Source organism: Quercus suber, unplaced genomic scaffold (assembly GCF_002906115.3).
Source record: "Quercus suber isolate HL8 unplaced genomic scaffold, Cork oak 2.0 scaffold_1140, whole genome shotgun sequence".
Lineage (NCBI taxonomy): Eukaryota > Viridiplantae > Streptophyta > Magnoliopsida > Fagales > Fagaceae > Quercus > Quercus suber.
In genome coordinates, this window is record NW_027070542.1 from 55406 (window position 1) to 62786 (window position 7381).

The window sequence follows — 7381 nt, forward strand, 5'->3', positions numbered from 1 at the left end:
AATCAATCCTGCTGCTTATGTGACTGGAGTGTGTGGACTGTGGACAAAGGAGTAATTGGAAAAATCATCTGTTTCAGGATAATTGTAGGGTTCTAATCTGTCATGGGTGGGTTTAGTTAAAGAATAATGTTGCTGAAATTCTGGTTTCTTTGTTTTTTTTTTTTCGTTTGCCTGTCCAAAATGCATGTTTTGCTTCCAATTCTTTGTTTCATATGCAATGTATTTTTTCACAAATATGTCAATAGCGAAGAAGTACCAGACAAGTGGAACACTTTTTATCGGAGGCTATAACTCGTGCAGGGATTATCTTGAATGAAAAATGAAAGGTATCATGGTATGCCTACCCACACACACTCGCAATGTTTGAGCTTTTGCTTTCTTATATTTTTAATACTTTAATTTTAAAAGCATTAATTGCATTTGATGCATACACCATTTAATGTGACTCTAATTAAAGTGTTTAGTTAAATTTTTTTAAAGAATGATGTTTAAAGTGACCTTCCCTATTTCCAAAACTAGGTTTTACAGTTTGATGCATTCACCATTTAATTTGATTCTTATTAGAATGTTTAATTAAACATTTTTAATGTATGATGTTTAAAGTGATCTTCCAGTTTCTAAAACCAGGTTTTAAACATTTACTTCACCAGTTTTGTTTGTATGATTCGGTTGCTTGATAATCTACGTAAAGCCAATTAATAAGGATATGCAGGATTGAAGAACTCAATAGATTTCCAAATTGTGAATATCTTTAAAATTATTTTGAAAAATTAATGTGTTCAAAATTATAATATACTAGCTTGTAACTCCATGTATATGTAGGGATACACTTAAAGATATACAATAAAATGTATAATATAATTCTTATATATATAATTTAAATACTATTGATAGTCATTTTTATATTTTGTTAACTCTTTAAAAAGCTTTGTAAGGATATTATTAGGTATAAAATGTAATTTTTTTTTACAATTCATTTATTCTAAACTCATTGGTTTTTGTACTTAATAATTCACTTGGATGAATATTTATGATGCGATCCCACATTTGATTCTAAAATTAAGAAATAAAACTCTTTAAGAATAAATAATTTATGACACATGGTGCAAAATTAGAACTCTAATTTGCAATTTTAATTTGAGTTTCTTTTTCGTTCACCTATTATTATTATATATATATATATAGATTAGACTTGTTGTTTTTTACTCTAAATTAACTCATTTGACACAAAAATTAAAAAAAAAAAAAAAATAGATTAGATGGAACATGTGTTGCAAAATTAAATTCTAATTGAAATCCAATTTTTACACTAAACTAACTAACTTGGTTCAAAATTTTAAAAATTTTGATTAGATGGGACATGTGGCACAAAATTAGACTCTAATTGAATTTTAATTTAAAATCTAATTGGATTTTCTTTCGGCTTTACTTATTAATATATACTAGTTGCTAACCCATGCGATGAACAAAAGATAAGCCATTAAGAAATTTCAATCAATTTTATGTTTAAAACATAATGATTAACATAATGCCTCTAGCATAATTCTCCCAAACATGCAATTTTAAGGACCTAGTAGCAACTGCTCGATTTATATCTTCAGTATCACCTTTAAGATCATGAGCAATCACATCCCCTGTCCTAAGATCTAATATCAAATAGCCATATCATATATATATAAAAGTTTAACACTGTCTAGAAAAAATGAAGTTATAAATATAGTGAAAATATATATAGATTCAATACTTCACTTAGTTTTGAATAGTAGGTTTACCAACCATCCATATAAAAGAAAGAAGTACATTTGAGTAAGAATTCATTGGCGTTACTAATAAGTCCATGTATGTTGGGAAGTCTTAATTGATACAGTATTGACAAACTACCCATCAATCAAAAGTTGGGTATGATATAATTTTAGCGGGTGATTAATTGGATCCTTAACAGTAGCAACAATGTTGTATCTACATATTTCTTTGCTCAACTTAGGAGTCCTACTAAAACATAATATGCAAATGAAAAAAAGAAAAAAAAAATTGAAATCTTCCACACACAAGATTTGTTAATAGTGTACCTCAATTGTAAACCCGATCAAAGAATAGGACCATGTGTATTGGTCCACAACAGCAATAACACCACTTGATAAGAAAATAGCATTGAAAAGAAAATAGCATTCAAGTAATAGAATAGTATTGAAAATTCTTGTAGACAAAAAGAGCGTTAAATTTCCACAAATTATAATGCCCAGCTGAGAATCAAATCTTTGCTACAAAAACATAATACACAAATGAAAAAAAATAAAAATAAAAATTTCAAATCTTTTTACAAGATTTGTTAATAGTGTCCCCAGTAAGAGTACCAAGAGTCATGAAATATCCTCAATAATAATTCACACTAAACCTTCATAATATGATTCAAACATATATAAGAATCATTGTGGACAGAACAAAGTTTTGAACTCCACATTATAAGGAGAGCATGAGTGAGTCTGCCGTTAGGTCTAGGGAAGAAGATGATGAACTGCAAAGGAGCACGAAGAAAGTTAAAGAGAATAGTCGTGATAGAGTCTCTTTGGAACAACACTCTACCTGTTTAGGGGGCGAAGGGTTCTCATACAAAGAAAAACTGATCGGAGACATTCCGGGTGCCTTTGAACAAGCTTTTAACTTCGAGAATGTTATGGAGACAGAAGCGGAGTCTGATTTAGAAGAAGAGGAAGAGTTGCTTCCAGGGGAGGTGGTGGTAAAGCTTTCGGGTGATAGGAAAGCCAAGATCCGTGCAGCCTGGAATAACGGCCTTATTGTTAAGGTGTTTGGGAGAACGGTTGGCTTTCATTATCTTGTATCGAAGCTGACCGGTATGTGGAAGCCTAGAGGCAAGATGGATTGCATTGCCCTCGGACAAGACTTCTTTCTCATCCAGTTCACATTAAATGATGATCATTCCAAGGTTTTAAGAACTGGTCCATGGTTTGTTGGTGGGCATTATCTTTCCATTCGGCGATGGGAACCAAACTTCATACCTTCGGAGGCAAATCTGTCAGTAGTTGCAGTCTGGATTCGTTTGCCGGAGTTATCGATTGAGTACTATGAAGCTTCAGTCCTTAAAGATATAGGCAAGGCCATTGGACCAGTCCTCAGAGTTGACACGCACACGGCGTCGGAATCCAGGGGTAAGTTTGCGAGGTTGTGTGTTCAAGTGAACCTGGACGAAACGCGTAGGTGGAATTAGACAGAAGGTTCAATATGAAGGCCTTGGCTCTCTCTGCTTCTCTTGTGGCAGAGTGGGGCACCAAGCCATGGGATGTTCTTACAAAGTGCACTCTCCGGCTCTCTGCTTCTCTTGTGGCAGAGTGGGGCACCAAGCCATGGGATGTTCTTACAAAGTGCACTCTCCGGCCAACGCCGAAAGTGCTACCGAGACGGAGGAATCTTTGGTGCATGATGTGTCAGATACCAAAGCGAGACAAGACGAGAGCGCATTCGGTCCCTGGACTCTTGTTTCACGTAAACGGAGACTTGGGAAGAAGATTATTAAAGGCACTGAACAGCACCCCCAATCGGGGTTTCATGCGCAAAGCCTAAGTAGGCCCAATAATGGGATTCATTCCCCAACGGGCCTTTCCTCTCTAGGCCTGGCAACAGAAAAGAAAGGCCTGACCACTTTTACTGCGTCAACTGAGGCAACTTTAGATTCTAATGTTGTCAACATAGCTCCAAAGACCATCCTATCCAAATCAAAGGTTCGTGCTCCTAAAGGTAAGCTTTTGGGAGGAAGTCAGAATCCTAGACCGAGTCAAGCAGGGCTGCCTGGCCTAAACTCCAATCGTCAAGCTCCGGCATTAGTGTGGAAAGCCATGAATTCCACAAGCAATGCAACTAGCTCCTCGCCGCCGTTTGGGATGAACGGCTTAGCCAATCTGAATGAAGGAATGAATTTCGTGGGTTTCATGGCAGGTGGGTCTAAGGTGGAGGAGTCCGAATTGGTGTGTAAGGGAGCCGGATTTCGAAAGGAAGACCATGAAGAGGTTGTGCAACCAGCTAGAGAGGTTATGGGCACTGATCCTGTTGAGTGCCTCCAACAACTCCGAGAGCCTGACATAGCTTCTTTAGCTGATATTTCAAAACACAGTGCTCCTAATGGGGAAATAATCATCAAAGGCAGAATGACAGCTCCTTTGGTTATTCCTAAGGAGATTCTTAAACGTATTGATCCTTCTCTTCGTCCAAATAAAATGGAAAAAATAGAGGAGGATGAGAGAGCTTATTTGCCTGAGGATCAGAGCAATCGGAGTGAGGAGCTTGATCCTAGCATGCGAGATGATGAGGCTTCAGCTAATATGGAAACGCAATCGGAGCAAGGAGGTGAATTTTCCTCTTAACTCTTGCTTTTTCCTTTCTCTCGTTATTGTTTATCAATGAATATGTTAATCTAGAATTGCTGGGGTGCTCTTAACCCCAATTTTCGTGAAATTGTGAATGAGATGGTTAGATTACACTCCTCTGCTATCATGATTGTTGTTGAGACTAAAGTTTGTGGAGAGAGAGCAAAAAGGATTTCGGAGAAGCAAGATTTTGATGGGGCAATCATTGCAAACTCAATTGGTCTCACTGGTGGTCTGTGGGTACTCTAGGACTCTGGCCAAGTGGGAATTTCTAAGTTAGCTTCCACGGAACAGGAAATTCATGCGATTGTTTCCTCTTCTACTCACCCCCCATGGCTGTTGTCTGCCATCTATGCTAGTTCGCGTCTTGCAGAAAGACGCCTTCTCTGGGAAAATCTGGAAGCAGTGGCTAGTCTCCACTCCATGCCTTGGGTTTTAGCAGGGGACTTTAATGAGGTGCTCATGGGAGAGGATAAGTTTGGGGGAAATCCGATCAATATAAATACAGCCCTTCGTTTTTAGGAATGTTTGGATATTTGCAAAATGATAGATATTGGTTTTTCTGGCCCCCGCTTCACCTGGTCCAACCGTCGCCCCCTCTCTCATTTAGTCCAAGAAAGGATTGATAGAGCCTTTGTGAATGCTGATTGGAGCTCTATCTTTCCTGAAGCTACTGTTTTGCACCTGGAGAGGCTGCATTCGGACCGCTGCCCTATAAAAGTATGTCTTGAGAATAATAGAGCGTTCCACCCTCCAAGACCTTTCCGGTTCCAGCCAATGTGGCTTTCTCACCCTGCGTTCCCGAATGTAGTAAAGGAAGCCTGGCAAAACCCCCCTTCCCTTCAACAAGCTTTAGCCACGTTCACCTGCAAGGCTAATATTTGGAACAAGGACCACTTCAGAAATCTGTTCCACAGGAAGAAGAGAATCCAAGCTAGACTAAAAGGCATTCAAGCCAGCTTGTCGATTAGCCCTAATTTTTTTCTGGTGGAGTTAGAAAACAAGTTGAGATAAGAGTACGCAGAAGTTACAAAGCTTGAAGAGGAGTTTTGGGCAATGAAAGCTTGGATTCTGTGGTTAGTAGAGGGAGACAAAAATACCTCTTTTTATCATACCTCTGCCCTTGTTCGAAGGAGACGTAACTATATCCTTTGTATGAAAGACAGGATGGGTAATTGGTTAAACGGGGAACGAGAGATCGCAGATTTTATCAAAAAGGGGTTTTTGGAGTTGTTTACCTCGGACCATCTTAGTGCTACCTTGGCTGATTGGGACCCCCCTTCTTGGAAAACCCACCTTCAAGAAGATGCTTTGGCTGCTTTGAGCTGCCCAGTTTCAGACAAGGAGATTTCAATGGGTCTGTGGTTAGTAGAGGGAGACAAAAATACCTCTTTTTATCATACCTCTGCCCTTGTTCGAAGGAGACGTAACTATATCCTTTGTATGAAAGACATGATGGGTAATTGGTTAAACGGGGAACGAGAGATCGCAGATTTTATCAAAAAGGGGTTTTTGGAGTTGTTTACCTCGGACCATCTTAGTGCTACCTTGGCTGATTGAGACCCCCCTTCTTGGAAAACCCACCTTCAAGAAGATGCTTTGGCTGCTTTGAGCTGCCCAGTTTCAGACAAGGAGATTTCAATGGGTCTGTGGGCACTAAAGCCAGACAAAGCCCCTGGCTCAGATGGTCTTCATGCTGGTTTTTTCCAGCGCTTTTGGCTAATGGTCGGCGATTCTGTTCTATCTGAGGTGAAATCCATTTTTACATCAGGGGTGATTCCAGAGTACCTGAACCAAACCCTCATTACTCTCATACCAAAATGCAAGAATCCAGAATCTCTCTACAATTACCGGCCAATTAGTTTATGCAACACTATCTACAAGGTAGTGACGAAGATCATTTTAAATAGGATCCGCCCGTTCTTAGCTGACATTGTGTCCCCTCTTCAGTCTGCTTTTGTCCCAGGAAGGAAAGGAATGGATAATGCTATTATTATTCAGGAGTTGATCCATTCCATGGACAAGAAAAAAGGAAGAACCAGGATCATGGCCATTAAGCTTGACTTGGAAAAGGCCTATGATCGGCTTGAGTGGGGCTTCATTCGTGATACCTTGAAGCTTTTTAAATTTTCGAGCCACTTGATCTCCTTAATCATGAGCTGTGTGTCCACCACTTCAATCTCTATTCTCTTTAACGGGGGAGCCTTGGAGGCTTTTCAACCTTCAAGGGGTATCCGACAGGGCGACCCTCTTTCACCTTACCTGTTCATCTTTTGCATGGAAGTTCTTGGGGCTTTAATTGAAGATAAGTGTCGTGAGGGTCTTTGGAATCCCATAAAAGCTTCTCAAAATGGTCCGGCCTTCTCGCATCTATTTTTTGCCGATAATCTTATGCTCTTCACCAAAGCTAATCGGAAAAATTGTGTTGCCATTGGAGAAGTGTTGGATTCCTTCTGTGAGCTCTCCGGGAAAAAAATTAGTAGTGAGAAGTCTCGGGTCTATTTTTCCCCCAATGTGGACCAAGATTCTCAAGATGGCTTGTGTGATATTTTGGGCTTCAAACCCACTAATTCTCTTGGAAATTATCTGGGTTTTCCTATCAAGCATAAAGGAAATCGTCAAGATTATGGTTTTATTTTGGATCATATGAAAAGCAAAATGGCAGGTTAGAAATCAAATCTCCTATCCCTTGCGGGTAGAATTGTGTTAACCCAATCTGTCACCTCCACCATTCCTAGCTATGTGATGCAGTATACGGCCCTTCCCCCAAAAATCCTCCAAGGGATAGATAAATTAAATAAAAATTTCCTGTGGGGTACTTCTGAATCTAGAAAAAAGGTTCATCTTATTGGCTGGAACAAAGTTACAAATGCAAAGGAAGAGGGTGGATTGAATATCCATGCAGCCAAACCAAAAAATACTGCGCTTCTTGCCAAGTTGAATTGGAGATTTCACACAGAGAAATCTTCCCTTTGGGTTAGAGTTTTGTCAGAAAAATACAG